The sequence below is a fragment of the Ictidomys tridecemlineatus genome, chromosome 2, assembly GCF_052094955.1.
Source record: "Ictidomys tridecemlineatus isolate mIctTri1 chromosome 2, mIctTri1.hap1, whole genome shotgun sequence".
Classification (NCBI taxonomy): domain Eukaryota; kingdom Metazoa; phylum Chordata; class Mammalia; order Rodentia; family Sciuridae; genus Ictidomys; species Ictidomys tridecemlineatus.
The window spans coordinates 206,437,250-206,458,286 of NC_135478.1; the positions used below are offsets into that span (position 1 = coordinate 206,437,250).

General features: G+C 41.3%; 1 long non-coding RNA gene across 1 annotated transcript in view; it reads left to right on the plus strand.

Moving 5' to 3' along the window:
- LOC144375453 (uncharacterized) overlaps positions 1 to 21,037 on the plus strand; it is a 116,446-nt gene that overhangs the window by 2,061 nt on the left and 93,348 nt on the right. The window contains exon 2 of the long non-coding RNA XR_013435333.1: positions 17,846 to 17,968. This is a non-coding gene — a long non-coding RNA (uncharacterized LOC144375453). The remainder of the gene's footprint in view (positions 1 to 17,845; positions 17,969 to 21,037) is intronic.

Here is a 21,037-nt window from a genome sequence, read left to right on the forward strand (position 1 = left end):
ACAGTCTAGATTGAAAAGGATCATGTTATGATTTGGACATGAAGTGTCCTGAAAACTGTTTAATGCAGAACTATTCAAAGGTAAAGTGATTAGACTTAGAGCTGTGAATTAAATCAGTTTCATTTATTTTGAATAGAGTAATTGGGTGGTAATCATAAGCAGGTGGGGTATGATTAAAGGAAGTGGGTTACTGGGTACCTGTCCTGAATAGGTCCATATTCCCTATGGCCTCTTCCTCTTCCCTCTGTCTCCTGGCCAACAACAATGGGGCAGCACTCCTCCATCATGCCCTTCCACAGTGACATTCTGCCTCATTTGGGGCCCAGATCAATGGAGTAAGTCCATCATGGACTGAACCTCTCAAACCAATTGTTCTTGTCATGTACTTTCTTGTTAGTGACAAAAACCTGAGTAACACAGGCCACAAGCCTTTCTCTAGGGGAGGTGAAGGATACAGGAATGCACAGACTAGAAAATGCCTCCTTGGAGGGCCAACCAGTAAATAATTCTGCCTTGTGGCTCATCCAGTCTGCACCACTACTTAACTGTGCTCCTCTGCCAAGAAAGCAGCCATGACTGTGTTCCAGTAAAACTTTACTTAGATAAACATGTGGCAGGCCAAATTTGACTCACAGGTAGTCCTTTCCTAATGAAATAAAGTTCAAGTACAGAGAAAAATGCCATGATTGGGTTGGGTGGATCGGTCAAACAGCAACAACAACAATGGCAGAGGTTTTAAACAAGTCTAATAGTGACACAAAAACCTGAAAATAATGCCCCAGGCTGGGAGTGGTGACTCCTACCTGTAATTCCAGCAGCTCAGGAAGGTAAGGCAGGAGGATTGTGAGTTTGATGTCCAGCCTCAGCAATTAATTGAAGCCCTAAGCAATTTAATGAGACCCCGGTCTCTAAGTAAAATATTAAAAAGTGTTCGGTAGGTGACTTGGTAGTTAAGCACCACTAGGTTCAATCCTCAGTACCTTAAAAAAAGAAAAAAGAAAAAGAAAGAAAGAAATTAAAAGAGACCACACTGCCAGCTAGAGACAAGACCACAAATGTAAACATTAGGAATCTGAATCTAATATTGACCTCACAGCCTCAAGAGCATATTTTGTAAGGTCAATACCCACTTGACCTTTTTGTTAAACCAAAAGAGTTTAACACAGGTACAACTGAATTCTATAACCAGCCTCCTGGCTGAAGCTAAAGGTCACAAGCATTCAGGGACCAGATAGGAGTACTGAAGAACATTCAACTACCTGATGATACCTGCACCAATTACACAAAGTAGAAGAAAGAAAGAAAGAGAGGAAGAAAGAAAATAAATGAAAATGAAAATTCAACCTTCCTTATTCTCACGAAAATCATTTAAAAAAATCACTGAATCAGCAATAACCTCCTACAAAAGTCCCTTTTCAGGGCTGGGGAATATAGCTCAGTTGATAGAGTGCTTACCTTGCATGCACACCGACTTTGGTTCAATTCCTAGCACCACCAAAGAGGAAAAAAAAAGTGTCCCTTTCACAACAGACATAAAAAGTTTAAATCCTCAGGAACAAACAATATAAAAAATATGCAGAGCCAAACTTCAGTAAGGGGTACATGTGGTGACTGGAGTGAACACATGCCCTACATGGGTCAAAAAAACATTAATTTTGGAAACAAGATGTCATAATGAATGTAATTTTAATCAAAATCACAAATTTTGGGGGTAAGACAAAGTTGTTAGAAAAGATTTTTGAAGAGGTGTGGGGAAGGAGGCCAACCTTGTAAAGAGTGGCTGTGATCAGTGGGGACCTGGTGTGAATGCTTTGTCTACTTCTGGACCCCACAGTCCTGCTGGCAAGAGCAACCAGGCTTTTTGTTTGGTTGGAGGTGGGTGGTGAGGGCAGTGCTGGGGATAGAACCCAGGGTCACTCTATCATGGAGCAACAATTGTGGCCATTTTTATTTTGAAACAGCATTTTGTAAGTTGCTGAGGCTGGCTTCCAACTTGCAGCCCTGCGCTTAAGCCTTCCCAGTCACTAGAATTACAGGCATGGGCCACCAGGCCAGTCAGGTTCTTTTTCTAAGAACTCATTTTCCCCACCCACTTACCACTTACAGCCCCTGGGTAAGACTCTAGAATGTACAAAGGCTTGGAATAATGGAACCTTATGTCCACCTGTCCATGGTTTGAACGTGGAACCAGGGCAGAGGGTGGCTTGGTTTTGGTGCTGGGCTGTGTGTTATGTGACTATGAAATGATCCTAAATACTTCTAAAGTTTGATGTTTTTGGAGCATGTTCTCTCCTCGCTAGAGCATGATGTGTTGCCAGATCTCATTCGTCCCATCAGACTCCCCACATGTCAGCTACTGACCTCAACTACTGAGCTTCAGAAAGGAGCATAACTCAAGAGTTTGACAGACACCTTGAGAGTTTAGGTAAAGGTAGAGCCACACTGTCATGTGAAAGCCCATGAAACTTCTCTGAAAGCCTAGAGCCAAGCAGTGACAAGTCCTCATCAGCTGCAAATTAATCTCAGAAACCTCACCAACTAATACCACCTGCTACCAACTAGCAATTAGAGACCTTACCTGTTATCGTGACTGTCCACCCAGATGGTCAAGCTGGCTTCTCCAAGAACTGCTCCTGTACAAGAAAACCTCAGCTTCAATGAGACTTGACTTTTCACAAGGCCTGTTTCCATATTAATTGAACAAGGGGGCTTTAAGAATTTTGGAAACTATTACTATGTGGTTAAAGTACTTTGTCTTGGTATATTCTATAAGGTTTTTTCACACTATTCTCTCCCCTCTGAGCACTGTAAACCTACACAACAATTCAACTGTATTTTCAACTTTGATGACCTGGAAAGAATTTCTAAAAGTGGCACAAACTATAAGAATTCTGTGTCATGCTCACAAACACTTCTGTTAAATTAGTTGAGTACATAAAGCTGTTCTCACTATAAATTGTGATGTATGCACTGCCCAGTACCTTAGGATGATGGCATAATTGGGGCTTTTTTTTGACCAGTAAGTATATAAGGTAAATGAGTAAATTACTATTCTTATTCTTTTCATTTTGAAATTTGGAAACTATTCTCTATCATAACAAGCTAGAAATTTTTAATTTACTTATTTATTTAGGTAACAGGAATTAAACCCAGAGTAAATAATCGCTGAGCCATATCCCCAGACCTACTTTGTGTTTTATTTAGAAATGGGGTTTTTTAGGACCTTGCTAAGTTGCAGAGGCTAGCTTTGAAGTTGTGATCCTTCTGCTTCAGCCTCCTGAGCTGCTGAGATTATAGGCATGCACCACCACACCCAGCTAAACTACCAAATTTTAAATACATGGTATACATAAAACAATAGGTTGGAAGCCAGGTATGTGCATAGAATCCCAGTGACTTGGGAGTCTGAGGCAGGAGGATCACAAGTTTGAGTCCAGGTAGGAAACTTTGTGAGACCCTGTCTCAAAATCAAATTTAAAATAACTGGGGCTATAGTTCCATGGTAGAGCACCCATATATTCCCAGTCCAGGAAATTAAGGTATGAAGATCTCTACTGTCTACACATAGTAAATTAAAGACAGACAGACAATTTCAGATCATACAGACGGTTCAACTAGAACCTGTTTAAATCTCAGAACAAGGCTTATGTAAGGACTTTAGAAGTTTCTTTTCAGGTTTAAGACATCAAGAATACACACTGCCTTTTATGAAAACCCAAACAACTGAGTGTTGTGAAGGCTCTCATCTCACAGGAAAAATTTACATACTCACGGGCTGCCACAGATGGGCTGCAGCAGCAAAAAAACCGGGGGTGACGAAGATCTCGTGTACGTTGATACAGCAGAAGTGGAAGCCGTTTATTGTAGGACAACAGAGGTATTTATACATTTTGCACAGCTTATCTTAATTAGCATAAACTAGATCCATCAGTCAACCAATAAGGAATCTCCACACTTAATGACTAGCTTTTGTTAATTCTCAAACCACTCCCTCTGGCATTTTGCCAGGCACCATCCAGACTTGTTTACAAACTAACATTCCCCTGGCAAAATGCCAGGTGTTATTTTGACTTGTTTACAGACTCTAACAATGGGCTAATGATGAAATTTCCACACTCTTTATAATCCTATTACCTCTGTCTCTGTCAAATGCTTTAATACCTTGCTTAAATAAAAACTTCAATTGCTTACTAAACACTTAAAATAGAGGCAAAGACCAAAGTTCTATAGCAGGGTATAAAGTCATTAAAAAAATGGAGACGACTCGGTCCCTTGTAATCCCAGCAACTTGGGACGCTGAGGCAGGAGGAATGCAAGTTCAAACCCAGCCTCAGAAACTTAGGGAGGCTCTAAGCAACTCACCAAGGCACTGTATCTAAATAAAATACAAGAAACTGTCTGGGGATGTGAGGCAGTGCCTCTGGGTTCAATCCCTAGAACCAAAAGCAAACAAACAAACAAACGTATAGATACAATAGCAACACTCATGTGAAAACATTACTACCAGCAAGGATCACCAATACATCTTATTATACATAAGATCACCATTGATTATCATAAACACTTGAAAAGACTTAATTAAAAAATAAGAGAAGGCTGAAGTTGTGGCTCAGTGGTAGTGAGCTTGCCTGGCAGGTGTGAGGCACTGGATTGGATTCTCAGTATCACATATAAATAGATAAATTTTTAAAAAGATTCGTTGACAACTAAAAAAAATTAAAAAACAAACAACAAAAAAATTGAAAAACAAGCAAACAAAAAAAAATGAAAGCAAGGCAGAGTGGTAACCATCTATAATTCCCTCTAAGTCACTGGAGGAATAAGGAAGAAAGACAAAAGTTAGTGAACAGCCTGGGCAATTTAGGCCTTGTGCAGAATAAGCAATAAGATCTGCCATGGCCAAGTCAAGTGAGGTAGTGGAAACCTACAGTTTCAGTGGCTCCAGAAGCTGAGGCAGGAGGATTGACAGTTCAAAGCCAGTTTCACCAATTTAATGAGTCAGTAAGCAGATCAATGTGACTATCTGTAAAAAAATATTTTAAAAGGGCTGGGGATGTGATTCAGTGCTTAAGCGCCCCCGGGGTTCAATCCCTTGTACAAAACAAAATAAAAAACCTCAATGGCTGTAGCTCAGTGGTAAAACTCCGCTGGGTTCTATCCCCACTATCAAACACACACACACACACACACACACACACACACACACGAAAGCGCGCACATGCACATGCACATGCACATGCACACGCGCGCACACACACACACCCCAAGAATGAATGTCCAAATTGTTAATGAGGTGCATACATTTCTAGCAACTTTGCAAATAGAGGAAGGAGGAATCAAAGTTTGAAACCAGTCTCAGCAACTGAGGGAGACCCTGCCTTAAACCAGAAAGCAAATAAGGGCTGGGGCTGGGGCTCAGAGGCAGAGCGCTCACCTGGAATGCATGAGGGACTGAGTTCGATCCTCAGCACCACATAAAATAAAATAGTTATTGTGTCCACCTATAATTAAAAACTAAATATTTAAAAAAATAGAAACCAATAAGGACTTGAATGTAGCTCAGTGACAGAGAATATCTGGGTTCAACCCCTAAATCCCCACAAGAAAAAAAAAAAAGATGTTGGCCCGTGAGTGCAGCTCTGAATTCAACCCCCAGTCCCGCCCAAAACAGAGTACATATATTGTTATTCACTAAATTGTTTAAGTGGGCTGGTGTTGTAGCTCAGTGGAGAGTGCTTGCCTAGCATATGTGAGGCACTGGGTTTGATCTTCAGCACCACATAAAAATATACAAAAACAGAGGTATTGTGTCTGTCTATAATCTAAAAAAATTAAAAGACATTGTTTAAGTTATAAGAATACTAGAAAACAAATATCTTTACAAACAAGAATAACCAGTTAGAACACAATGGGGAAAACTCATTAGGAATAGTCGAGGAGGTGGTTGGGGCCGGCCTGCACTTGAACTCTAGACAGTAAACCCAGGGCCTGCACGCATGTGCAACATTCACCCTACACCCTCAGCACAGAAATCAGCAATTGTTAAAAGTGTATAACATCTTGGGCTGGGGATGTGGCTCAAGCGGTAGCGCGCTTACCTGGCACGCGTGTGGCCCAGTTCGATCCTCAGCACCACATACAAACAAAGATGTTGTGTCTGCGGAAAACTAAAAAATAAATATTAAAATTCTCTCTCTCTCTCTCTCTCTCTCTCTCTCTCTCTCTCTCTCTCTCTCTCTCTCTCAAAAAAATGTATAACACCTAGGAATAAACTCTCATGCAAGCTCTACAGTTATAAAACTGCAAAACACTCTTGAAATGATGAAAAACTTCACCCAACTGGAGGCAGACCTCTATTTGGATGAAAATGATAAGGAAAACAAAAGACAAATGCCTAAACCTTGACACAGAGCCTAAACCTGGACACAGAAAGTACCAGCCTGTAGTCCCAGCTGCTCAGAAAGCTGAGACAGGAAGACAACTTGCACCCCAAACTTTAAGGCAGGCCTGCACAATATAGGAGACCCTCTGAAAAAAAAAGAAAGAAAACCAACAGCAACAAATATGAAATAACGCTACTCTGGAGGTGAGGCCAAGGATGAAAAGTTGCAGGCTAGCCTGCTTCTAAATAAAAACTAAAAAAGGCCAGGGATAAAGCTCAGTGGTAGATCACTCCTGGGTCCAATCCCTAGTTCCAGAAAAAATAATAATAAAAGAGTCATAAAGCAGTTCACAAACAACAGGGATGGCTGGCATAGTGGCACACAAGTGTAAACCAGCAGAGCTTGGGAGGCTGAGGCAGGAGGAGCACAAATTCAAAATCAGCGTCAGCAATTTAGTGAAGCCTTAAGCAACTCAGAGAGACCCTGTCTCTAAATACAAATAAAAAACTGGCTGATGATGTGGCTCAGTGGTCAAACTCCCCTGGTTCAATCCCCAGTATCAAACACACACACACACACACACACACACACACACACACACACACACACACACAATGAATGTCCAGCTGGTTAAAGAGGTACACTCCTTTAATCCCAGCAACTCGGCAAAATAAGGAAGGAGGAACCAAAATTTGAAGCAAGCCATGGCATTTTATTTTTAAAATAAGTAAAAAGGGCTTGGGTTTAGCACAGTGGCAGAGAATCTCTGGATTCAACCTCAAAATTCCCACCAGAAAACAATAAGTTGGCCGTGAGAGCAGCTCTGAATTTAATCCCCAGTTCCGCCAAAAAATAGAGAATGTAATATTATGATCCGTTAAATTAAGAAATACTAGAAAACAAATATCTTTATAAACAAGAATAACCAGTGAGAAAACAATTTGGAAAAACTTGTTAGGAATAGAGGATGGGGGTGAGGGGTTGGGGGGTGGCATGGCACTGCAGGTGAACTCCAGACATTAAACCCCGGGCCTCCACACGTGCTCAACATTCACCCTAGACCCTCAGCACAGAAAACAGCAATTGTTAAAAATCTATAACACCTAGGAATAAACTCACATGCAAGCTCTACAGTTATAAAACTGCAAAACTTTCCTGAAATGATGAAAAACTTCACCCAAGGAGTCAAACCTCTATTTGGATAAAAATCATAAGGAATACAAAGACAAACGCCTAAACCTGGATGCAGAAGGTACCAGCCTGTAGTCCCAGCTGCTCAGAAAGCTGAGACAGGAGGACAACTTGAGCCCTGAACTTTAAGGCAGGCCTGCACAACATAGGAAGAACCTATTAAAAAAAAAGGAAAAGAAAGAAAGAAAACAAACAGCAACAAATATGAAATAACTCTACTCCAGAGGTGAGGCAGTAGGATGAAAAGTTGCAGGCTAGTCTGCTTCTAAATAAAAAATACAAAGAGCCAGGGATAAAGCCCAGTTATAGATCACCCCTAGATCCAATTCCTAGTTCCAGAAAAAACAAATAAGAAGAAAAAAAACATAAAGTATTTCACAAACAACAGGATAGACCCCAAAACAAAAAACAAACAAGCAAACAAAAGATATATGTACAATAGTGACACTCCTGTGGAAACATTACTACCAGCACCAATCACCAATACAGCTTACTATAAGATTAACATTGATTATCAGAAATGCTTTAAAGGAAAAGTCTTCATTAGAAACATGAGAGCCAGCCACAGAGGTGACCAACTGTAATCCCCTCTCAGTCGCTGAGAGGGAACTAAGGCACTAAGGCAGGAGGAATGAAAATTAGAGAGCAGCCAGGGAATTCAGACCTTTTGCTAAAATAAGCAATGAAAATTGTCATGGCTGAACCAGGCAAGGTGCACACGTGTAATCCCAGTGGCTCAGGAGGGGAGGCAGGAGGATTGTGAATTCAAAGCCAGCCTCAGCAATTTAGCAAGTCACTAAGCAACTCAGTGAGACCCTGTCTCTAAATAAAATATTTTAAAAGGGCTGGGGATGTGGCTCAGTGTTTAAGCACCCTGGATTCAATCCCTAGTAAAACAATAAACAAACAAAACACCCACATAGCTGTAGCTTAATGGTAAAACTCCCCTGTGTTGAATGACCATTATCAAACATACACACACACACTCACACTCACACACATGCACGCAGGTGCGTGCACACACAAGAAAATTAATGTCCAGCCAATTATAGAGGTACACTCCTTTAATCCCAACAACTCTGCAAACTGAGGAAGGAGGAATCCCAGTTTGAGGCCAGCTTCAGCAACTGAGGAAGACACTGTCTTAAAAAGTAAAAAGGGGGGCTGGGGTTGTAGCCTGCCTAGCACATGTGAGACGCCGTTCCACCCTCAGCATCATATAAAAATAAAATAAAATAAATGCAGTGGGTCCAAGTACAACGTAAAAAAAACTCAAAAAAAAAAAAAAGTAAAAATGGCTTGGGATGTATCTCCGTAGCAGAAAAATACCAGTGTTCAAGCCCTAAATCCACAACAGAAAAAAAGAAAAAAGAAAAAAAAAAGCTGGCTCATGAGTGCATCTCTCAATTTAATCCCCAGTTATGCCAAAAATACAGCATGTATGTATCTTTCATTAAGTCATAAAAATGCTAGAAAACAAATATTTTTATAAACAAGAGTAAGAACACAATGGGGGAAAATTCATTAGGAGTAGAGGAGCAGATGGAGGGGGGCTGGCGTGGTGTTGCCTCTGAACTCCAGACATTAAACCCAGGGTCTCCACACGTGCTCAACATTTACCCACCCTAGAACCTGAGCACAGAAAACGGCAATTGTTAAAAATATATAACACCTAGGAATAAACTCTCATGCAAGCTCTACAGTTATAAAACTGTAAAACTTTCCTGATACCTTCTTTTAAATGATGAAACACTTCACCCAATTGGAGTCAAACCTCTATTTGGATAAAAATCATAAGGAAACAAAAGACAAACGCCTAAACCTGGACCCAGAAGGTATCAGCCTGCAGTCCCAGCTGCTCAGAAAGCTGAGACAGGAGGACAACTGGAGCCCCAAACTTTAAGGCAGGCCTGCACAACATAGGAAGACCCTCCTCCAGAAAAAGAAAACAAACAACAACAAATATGAAATAACCTCTCAGTAGGTGAGGCAGTACAATGAAAAGTTCCAGGCTATCCTACCTCTAAACAAAAATTTTAAAAGGCCAGGGATAAAGCTCAGTGGTAGATCACCCCTAGGTGCAATTTCCAGTTCCAGAAAAAAAGAGTAATAATAAAAGAACCATAAAGCAGTTCACAAACAGGATAGGCCCCCAAACAAACAAACAAGCAAACAAAAGATATATGTACAATAGTGACACTCCTGTGGAAACATTACTACCAGCACCAATCACCAATACAGCTTACTAGACAAAAGATTACCATTATCACAAATGTTTTAAAGGAAAAGTCTTCATTAAAAAACGTGAGAGCCAGGCACAGAGGTGACCATCTGTAATCCCCTCTCAGTCACTGAGAGGGAATTAAGGCAGGAGGAATAAAGTTAAGAGAGCAGCCTGGGAATTTAGAAGACCTTCTGCCAAAATAAGCAATAAAAATTGTCATGGCTGAACCAGGCAAGGTGCACACCTGTAATCCCAGTGGCTCAGGAGGGGAGGCAGGAGGACTTTGAGTTCAAAGCCAGCTTCAGCAACCTAGCAAGTCACTAAGCAACTCAGTGAGACCCTGTCTCTAAATAAAATATTTTAAAAGGGCTGGGGATGTGGCTCAGTGCTTAAGCGCCCTGGATTCAATCCCTAGTAAACAACAACAACAACAACAACCAAACAAACAAACAAAAAAACCACATAGCTGTGGCTTACTGGTGAAACTCCCCTTGGTTGAATCCACAGTATCAAACACACACACCCGCACGCGCACACACACAACTGAATGAAAGCCCAGCCAGTTACAGAGGTACACTCCTTCAATCCCAACATCTCTGTAAACTGGGGAAGGAGGAATCCCAGTTTGAGGCCAGCTTCAGCAACTGAGGAAGACACTGCCTTAAAAAGTAAAAACAGGGGCTAGTGTTCTGCCTCAGTGGTAGAGCGCTGGCCTACCATGTGTGAGAAAAGGAGTTCAATTCTCAGCACCACATATAAACAAATTACTAAAATAAGGTTCATTGACTACTAAAAATATATTTTTACAAAAATGGACTGGAGATATAGCTCAGCAATAAAGTAGTCCTAGGCTCAATCCCCACTAGCAAAATAGTTTAAACAAACAACGGCAGACTAGTATGAGGAAATATCTGCGCATTGGCTTATTCAGGCTTCTAAAACAGAACCCCATTACTTCTTACCGTTTTGTAGGTGTAGAAGTTGGAGATTGAAGACTGCTTCCAAATTGCTTAAGACACCTTCCTGCAGGATCCTCACAAAAGAGAGAATCACTTTGGACCTCCTTTACTTAGCCACAACCAGATCCTGGGGTGTGGACTCCACCCACATGGTCGAAGGGTCCTTCCCCTACGAAATAAATTTCAGCACACTAACGGTCCACTTCTGGCGCCACCACTCCCTCCATAGGGTGGAGTAAATTAGAGTGCATCCAAACAAAATATCACTCAACCTTTGGGAAGTTATTTAGACCATGAGGCAAATAAACTTTTCACATTTTGAGACAACTAAGGAAATCCAAACACCACCAGTGTGACAATAATAATGATTACTGTTGATAGTCTTGAGTATTTATGAAGACTTAGCTTTGAGAGATACACAATCTAATGCAATGGTTTTACTGACCATGAATGGAGAACTATTGAACATAGTGAGGCCCTAAGCAACTTTGCAAGACCCTTTGGCAAGAAAGAGCAGGCTGCATCTAAATTGAATGGCAAATATCCAGGAACTAAGGGGAATGCTAAGCATAGTATTCTATGCAAATAATGTAAATTTCCAAAGGTGCCACCCAGTCCTACAGGAGTTGAAGCACAGGTCACAGTCTAGGGGGAGAGGGCATGTTCCTGGAACAGCCAGAACACCCAGGTACTTTCTAATAAGACAGACAGCTCAGACCCTGAGGCATAAGGATAGTTTCCATCCCTTTGTACCCACCAAGAGATCAATCTGATGCTTAAAATTTTAAATTATAATCCCTCCACTCCACTGAAGAAGTGCGTGATGCAGGTACCACTACCCTTGTTTTCACAAGGAAATGAAAGGCCAGGAGCTTGTGCTATATTCAGCATCTCTCCCCACACTGGACTTTAAAGCCCTTCTTAGAAGGACACTCACAAGCCAAGAGTAGACGCTCATGTTTGGAAGTCACCACTAGGGGAGCTGAGGCAGGAGGATTGAGAATTCAATGCCAGTCTCAGCAATTTATGAGGCCCTTAGCAACTTGGTGAGACACTGACTCTGATTAAAAAATAAAAAACGGACTGGGGATATGGCTCAATGGTTAAGTGTCCCTGGGTTCAATTCCTGGTGCCAATAAATAAATAAATAAGAATAAAAATTTTAAAATACTAGGGAACAAAATTTGAGTTCATTCAGGTAAATTTATTTTTTATATGTGCATGTTAAACAAATCTAGGGTGATATTCTCAAATTAATTATGAAAATATTTATACTGGAGTCACATTAGACTCTGATTTCCATGACTACTTCTTAATGAGATCTTTCGACATCACTTGAATTTTTTAAAAAAAAAACCCTTTATTTTCACAATTTAGTAAAATAAAATTATTTTATTTTCTAAATGATACAGAGGCACAAACATTAAGAAGATCTACTAAGATGCTAGGGGCATAGCTCAGTGGTAGGGTGCTTGCCTAGGATTAGGAGGCATATTTGATCCCCAATACCAAAAAGCAAGGGGAAAACAAGGGGGAGATTAAAGCTGCAGACCTAAGGTCAGTTGAGGGTCACCCACAGAAAAATGCAGAAATAGCAAGGAGCAATAGAAGCAGATACCTTACACAGACAGTGGGCAGAGCAGGACAGTTCAGAGAACCACAGACCAATCAGAGTCAGGAGAGGTAGGGAGGGGCTGAGGGGGCAACCAAAGAATTCTGATTCTCCTTCAAAAGACAAAGGAAAGAAAGAGAGGCTGCATCTAAATTAGCACCAAGACTTGGAGGACCTAAAGAGAGTGCTCAGCATAGTATTCTACACAAATAAGTTGAAGCACAGGTCATAAGGAGTTGAAGCACAGGTCACAATCTAGGTGAGAGGGGATGTTCCCAGAACAGCCAGAACACCCACAGGCTTTCTAATAAGACAGCTCAGACCCTGAGGTGTAAGGATAGGTTGCATCCTTGAGCTTGCAATCCTCTTTCCTCGGCCTCTGGAGTGGCCGGATTTACAATAATGTTAAATACTGAAGATGAAGGAAGGCAGACTGGTATCTGCCTTCATGTCAAAATGATCATCTCCACACTAACAATTACTTATCCCTTTCCACCACTCCCCCAAATGCTGCTCCAAAGGGAGTCACTTTTCCATCTGTTAAAGGTAAAACTGCCTGAAGAAATCATTATATTAAGGTACCCTCCAGGAGGTCTGGAAGAGCTCCACTAACCCATGTCTACAATCTAGGAGCTCAAAGCTCTTTGGAAGTGCAAAACTCCAGAGATTGCTTAAGCATGATAATTCCTGCCCTCTACTCAAGCTGCATGTGTGTTGGGGAAGAGGAAGAGGGTACATTCAGGGATCCCAAACCAGGGAGAAAGGATTCTTAGTAATCCAGAGCCATTTCATCTCTTAGGCTACTTCTTTGGAGAATATAAAGGTACTTTTTTGGAGAGGAGGGGGGATAGCACAGCCAGAGATGCCAAAGTCAGCAGGGTAGAGGTAGAAATAGCTCTGGAAACTTCCTTTCCAGGGTTTCCTTAGTTAGATTTCTGATTAGTTTCTTGTTTATTCACCCTTTCAGAACTGCCTACTATGTCTTCAGAAATCCGTATACTCAGGGGGAAAGTCAAGCCCATTAAATAAGAAGTTGAGAAGTTTAGGAGAGTAATGTACATGTGAGTAGTCCTAGGTCAGGGGATAAATAGGTGTGGCAGATTATGGACATGGGGCCTGGAGCTTCTTGATAGTACAGAACCAACAGGAGACTCACAAGGAGTTCAACAAGGCAGAGGAGCTTCTGAGACCCCGGGACTCAAGGACAGTTCAGTGGACCCCTGATGCTGGCGAAAACTAGGGCTGGGGGTGTAACTCAGTGGTAGAGTGCTTGCCTAGCATGGGCGATGCCCTGAGTTCTACCCAAGTGTGGGGGTGGCTGGGGACACACCAGCTAAAAACTTTTGGGAAAGGGAGTGTATGTTGCACTTACAAATTTTGATTATTGCCTTCCATTCTCCAAGACAGGCAAGAATTCAATTCAAACTGATGCCCTAAGTGAGCCAGATTCTGTTTTTTAGATTGTTTCGGTATACGTGTGTGTGTGTGTGTGTGTGTGTGTGTGGTACTGGGGATTCCACTGAGCCTTGTGCATGCTAGGCAAATGTTCTATCACTGAGCTATACCTACCCAGCCCATCTTTTTCTATATCAAGCCAGGGTCTTGCCAAGTTGCCCAGGATGGCCTTGAAGTTCCCGATCCCACTGTCTCAGCCTCTAGAGTAGCTAGGATTACAGACAATAGGGCCCAGCCAGATTCTGCTTTAATTTTAGGTGTTGATGCTGATACTGACAGTCAGCCCAGATAACCTGCCTGGCCAGCAACCCTGCAGGCAAGACTCAGCTGCCCCGATGCATAAGAAATAAGGAAGCAAGGAAATACAAATTGTATGCCTGTTGACCAAACTGGGAAGAAGCAGCTAGATTGTTTCTCTATAAACCCTAAAGAAACTGGTTACAACTTACAGAAATAAAAGACAAGAGATATATATGTACAGATGTAGCTTGGCTATGTAGCCAGAGAATGTGAATTTCACTTCCTTGACAGGAGCTTGTTCAGGACTTGCTCTTAATTTCAAAGGGGACCTGTTTCAATGCTGTCTATACATTTGAATTGAACAGTTCCTCATTCTGGTCAACTTTAACCATGTTCCTTTGAGCACTTTTCTCAACTAAGCCTCACTTTCCATAGCCTAGTTTAAACAAAATCATCCTACCCTGGCTTTTTATCACTCTCAATATTTAATCAAATTCTTCACTCTCCCCACCCTTGATGTCTCATCACCCTAACCTGCCTTCAGCAAGAATCCTGCTTAGTAATTCTAGTAAGAATCTCCCCTACCCTTGATGTGTTGTAGTAATTTTCCATCCACATTACCACCAGCCTGTTCCTTGACTATACTTGTGCTCAATGTCAAAACCAAAAGCAAAACCAAAAAAATCTTCCATACTGCAAAAGTCTTAGCACTTTGACCTATCACAATAGTCCTCAATAAATCTTCCTTACTCTGTTAACTAGGGTCAGATAAATTTTTATTTAAAAAAAAAAGCCCCACCTATTCTAGACAGCCCTGACATGCATGTCCAAGAACTAAGAGACACTTATCAGGATCTTATTACTTGATAACCTAAGGTGAGTGGGTACAGGACCAAATCAAAGGAAACCACTTTCTCAGAATATTTTTTCCATTTCTTAGGAGAGAGAGAGAGGGAGAGAGAAAGGAGAAATCACATCCTTAAATGCAATAAAATTGTGATATGGAAAAACACCAAAGTGTTTAAAATAACAATATCCTAGTAATCATTCCATTTACACAATAAAATTAAATATGGATTATTAATTAGTTTCATATTAATATCCTTCCATAATGTCTTAACATGGAGTCATATTCTTCAGATAAATGGCCTTGATCGGGAGTTGGATACAATACCCTGGCCACATGATTGTGTCACACTGTATCCCAACCACCTCTTATCACAGCCTGGGCTCCTCCAGGGCAGGAGCTCTGGTTAGGAGTCAGGATGGGAAGCTGCTCATCACAGCTGAGCACAGGCCTCTAATTCCATTATCTCTTGAAGAGTATCAGGTACAGGACTAGTGTTGTGGCTCAGTGGTAGAGTGCTTGCCAAGCACATGTGAGGCCTTGGGTTCAATCCTCAGCATCACATAAAAGTGGATAAATAAAATAAAGATATTTTGTCCATCTAAAAATAAAAATTAAGAAAAAAAAGAATAAAAGGTACAAATTGTGGACCATGAGAAGCTCCGGACAATATTTTGGTTCCTTAGATATCCAATAATGTAAATAAGTTATAAATTTGTGCCTAGAACTTTTGAAGTTGAAACTTTTTTTTATTTATTTTGTTGTACAGGGGATCAAAATCAGTGCCTCCCACTTGCTAGGCAAGCACTCTATCATCGAGCTACATCCCAATCCTTTTTATTTTGGAATTACAATGCACAGAAATTTAATTCTTTAAAAAAATTTTTAATCATACCTGGATACAATACCTTTATTTTATTTATTTATTTGCATGTGGTACTGAGGGTTGAACCTAGCACCTCACATACTAGGTGAGCACTCTACCACTGAGCCACAACCCCCACCCCAGAAATTGAATTCTTTATTGCCCCTCTGGTCAAATTATGTCTGGTGCTATTTCTTTATATCATTAGTTGATCTCAGTTTATAAAAGAGAGAGAGAGAGAGAGAGAGAGAGAGAGAGAGAGAGAGAGATTCAAGAAAATTTAAGTCCTTGTCCAAGTGGTAATCACATTTCCCCAGTGGCAATCAACACAGACTTAATATTATTATATAGGCTTTAAGATTTTTAAAAAAAATTTTTTGGTGTTGACGGACCTTTATTTTATTCATTGATTTATATGCGGTACTGAGAGTTGAACCCAGTGCTTCATACATGTGAGGCAAGCACTCTACCACTGAGCCACAACCCCAGCCCCAGGCTTTAAGATTTTTTCCCAAGGATGTGTATGCATCTATGTGTCCATTTATAATGTTTACAAATAAAGACTGCTCTGCTTCTGTTGGGGTATAAATGGCAGATAATTGTAGCTTATATTATTTCTACAGTTTTTGTTATTTTAGAATGGTTTATAAAGTGCTTTTTATCTGGTCATTCTATTAACTTAAGAGCAAGTAGAAATAATAATTCCTTTTCTCCTTCTCCTCCTCTCCCTCCCCCTCCTCCTCCCCCTCCCCCTCCTCCTCCTCCTCCTCCTCTCCTTAGGTACTAGGGATTAAACCCAGGGACACTTAACCATGGAGCCACATCTCCAGTCCCTCCGCTTTTTTTATATTTTTATTTTTTAGTTGCAGATGGACACAATATCTTTATTTCATTTTAATGTAGTGCTGAGGTTTGAACCCAGTGCCTCACGTGTGCTAGGTGAGCACTCCTCCACTGAGCCACACCCCAGCCCCTTTATTTATTTTTATGTGGTGCTGAGGATCGAACCTAGAGCCTTGCATGTATGAGGCAAGCCCTCTCCTACTAAGCTATAGCCCCAGCCTTCCCAGCCCTTTTTTATTTTTAAATTTGGAGACAGTGTCTTGATAAGTTGCTCAGGACCTGGCTAAATTGCTGGAGGTAGTCTCAAACTTGTGATCCTCCTGTCTCCGCCTCCTGAGTCATTGGGAATACAGGCATGTGCCACTGGGATTACAGACATATGTCACTGGACCTGAAACGAGTAGGAATTATTGATAGAACATTTTTTTTTAAAGAGAGAGTGAGAGAGAGACAGAGAGGCAAAGAGAGAGAGAATTTTAATATTTATTTATTTTTTAGTTCTCGGCGGACACAACATCTTTGTTGGTATGTGGTGCTGAGGATCGAACCTGGGCCGCACGCATGCCAGGCGAGCGCACTACCGCTTGAGCCACATCCCCAGCCCCTGATAGAACAATTTTTATAGCAAATTTATAAGAAGAGAAAGTAGGCAGGCCCAGTGGCACATGCCTATAATCCCAGTGACTTGGGAAGCTGAAACAGGAGGATTACAGGATCAAGACCAGCCTCAGCAAATTAGCAAAGCCTTAAGCAACTTAATGTTGCTGTCTCAGAATAAAAAATCAAAAAGTTCAGTGGTAAAGACCCCTGGGTTAAGCCCTCAGTACAAACAAACAAAGAAACAAACATAAAAAGATAAGGAATGAGCCCTAAGTTTTCTTACACTTTTTTTAATGTTTTTAGTTATAGATAGACACAATACCCTTTATTTATTTATTTGTTTATTTTATGTGGTGCTGATTATTAACCCAGTTCCTCACACATGCTAGGCAAGTGCTCTACACTGAGCTACAACCCCAGTCATTCTTATAGTTTTTGATCTAACAATTTTTTTAACCTTTCTAGAATGATTCTATATATACTTTTTCATTTGCAAGTCAAAATTCTAACTAAAAATATAATTTAGGTTACATGAGTTATGTACACATTCTATGAAAACATTTATTATGTAAACAAAACTTTAATAATCAATATGTACACATTAATGCCTTGTGCATCACCCTCAGTTTATGGTTCAAGATGGTGACGATGATGATGATGATGATGATGACGACGACGACGACGAGGACGGCAAGGATGATGATGAAGCCTGATTTAGTTGAGAGCATGCTCTGTGACCAGGCATAGAGGTTAGTGCTTTCCTATGGTCCCAACTACTATGGAGGCTGAGTTTGAGACCAGACTGGGCAATTTAGAGAACCTCTGTTTCAAACTTTAAAGAGCCTGGGGCGGGATGGGGGGGGTAGCTCAAGGGTACAGTGTTCCTGCGTTCAATCCCCAGTGCCAGGCAGGGTGTGGGGAAAGAACAGTTGGTGGAAGAGGATTGATTTAATTCCTGGCTCTTACTCTTATTGACTGTGTTGTCTCAAGGAAGTTACTTAATCTCTGGACTTTAATTTCCTTATCTATGAGAGGTCATGATGATCATGATTATGATAATAATAATACCTAGCCCATAGGATATTTATGAGGATCAAATGAATTAATATCTGCACCGTTTTAAAATAGTGTCTAGCACTCAAATTCTTGATGAATTAGAATAGTGCCTAGCATATAGAATGCACAAAGTAACTATTTTTTAAACAAAGCAATGATAATTAATATTCGCTGCAAACTTACTGTGTGCCTGATTCCAAGTTTAGTACTTTGAACACATTATTGCTTTTCATCCTCCCAGAATCCTATATGAAGGATAGAGATTCAGGTTACAGATAAGGAAACCTGAAACCCAGAGTGCTTAAGTAGTTTGTCCAAAGTGGCACAGCTAGTGTGTAGCAGAATTGAGCTGAGTTAGCCTATCTCTATCTAAAGGTTATATTAATACCCACTGCATGTCCTTGTTGCATTTAAACCATTCTACTATTGATGAAGTTGATTCTGTACAATTTTGGTTCCTCTACAACCTCAGTGAGCTGCATAAATATTCAACTTTGTCATTCTCTTCTTTTTTGTAAGTATTCAGATAAATATTAATTTATTCTTATCTTTTTGATATCAAGGTATACACATTTTTTTTGAGACAGTTTCTCCCAATACTGTCCAGGTTGTCCTCAAATTTATAATCCTCCTACCTCAGCTCTCTGTGTAGATGAGATTTCAGACATGTGCCACCATGCCTGCATAGAGATATATATTTAATGCCAAACAAAATAACATAGCTATCTTTAATAAACGTATAAGGATAATAAAGATGGTTTTAGGCTCACAAATATTCTGTCTCTGCTAATAAGAAAATTACTTGAATTATTTAATCTATTACTTTGGTGACCAAATATTTTATTTGTTTGACCGCAGATTGAATTCTTCTGAAGTAGAGTAAGGCCAAAGGTACCAGGAATTGAACTCAAGGGTGCTTAACTACTAAGCCATATCCACAGCCACTCCCCAGCATTTTTTGTTTGTTTGTATCAGGGATTGAATTCAGGGGCACTCAACCACTGAGCCACATCCCCAGCCGTATTTTGTATTTTATTTGGAGACAGGGACTCACTGAGTTGCTTAGTGACTCACCATTGCTGAGGCTGATTTTGAACTGGTGATCTTCCTGTTAAAGTGGCACCCCCTTTCTCCACAAAAAAGCCCTCTTCACCATGGCTAATTTGAGGACTGTCAGCAAAAGAGTCCATTGTAGATAAACTTCATATTTTTGTGTCACCCTGTTTACTTGGCCACTGGCCAAGAGGATACTAGCACTCCAGGTGCTGGACACCCCCTTACTAGTTTTCACAAACGTATCCAGTGTATTACTTTGAAGAAATGTGCAAACAAGGCCTCTGGTCTTGAGCTGGGCTTCACAGAGATGTCTACATTTTTCAGATATGTTACAAATGGGTCCATGGTAACAGCTGGCAGGGGGAGGAAAGAAAGGGGAGATGAAGCTCTCCCCTTCTCAGATGTTGTCCTTGAAGAGTTAACTTGCCCAGAACAGTGAAAGAAAAAGCTGCTTTTATGTGAACTTCTGCAGACTGTGAACTTCTGAGCCCCTCCCCTTACATGCTGAGTATAAAACTCTGAAACTCCCTGAACTCGGCTTTCAGGGGATTAATTGATTACAGCAAAAGCTGTACCCTTTGAACCTGGCTGCAGCCAAGCAAAACTGTTTCTTGGTATCTTCGGTGCCTTGCCTCCTTTGTCCCTACAAAATTTTTGGCGACCCAGATGGGACAGAGGAGGTAAGGAAGGCTATTCTGCCTCTTTTGTCTCTGGGGACCGGCTTCCCCAGGGCAATGGGGGACTGCGGTCCCCTTGTCGGCCCAGGCCACTCTTGGCCTGAAGGAGTATCCACTCATCCAGTGCCCTAGGGCTGCCACCCCAGAGCACAACAGAACCCACAGGCAGCAGGAACCAGAATTAGGGTTGGAGCACCACCCAGCTGAACAGGTAGAACCGGGTCCATTTGGTTTTGTAGCCCATCTGACTTCCCCTTTGAGGCCTAAGCAGGTGGAAGAGAGGCTTGATCACCCTCTGTTGGGTCCTGAGTACCCTCCAAAGTGGTTGGAGCTGAAATGGACCCGGGGAGTCGCCCGAGTAGCCTCTGTTCAGGGTCAGCGTGGTTTGGAATTGTTGGAATTTGGGCGGTATAGAAATTCTGTCCTGGCCATGTCTGTGTGAAAGTGTATAAATGAGATGGACAAAGGGAAGGGTTCCAACCCAACCCGAGGGCCAAAGCAAGTGCAGAGTCCTGATCTGCGGTTCCATGGCACCTCATACAGTCTATGGTGAAATTTCACCAAGGATCATCTAGGTGAAAGCTCCAGGTCTGGGGTTGATACCGACCTACAAGGCTAAGAGGGCCCTAAGTCCCCTAGAGGGGAGTGGCCGGAGATGGATGAAGCAAGTCTTGTAGTAAATGTAGTTTTTTTTAAGTGTGTGACACCGATGCAGGGTGGAACATGGGAGGCACACTAAGGAAACTGAGCCTTCTGAAATGTGTGTTAGAAACCTTTAGGAAGGTTTTCCTGGTAACTATGGGGTGAGAATCACTCCACAAAGGTGGCATACTCTGTGAATTAGAGTGTCTCACCCAAGATGTGGAATGGCCACCAGAAGGATCTTTACATGAGAGAGTCATTGCTGAGGTCCTTTTGATTGTTGTTGGAACCCTGAACCAATTCTCTTATATTGATTGCTATCAAGAGATAGTACAGAAACAGCCCCCTTGGTTGAGAGCCTGTCTAGATGGACAGTCCAAGCTGATG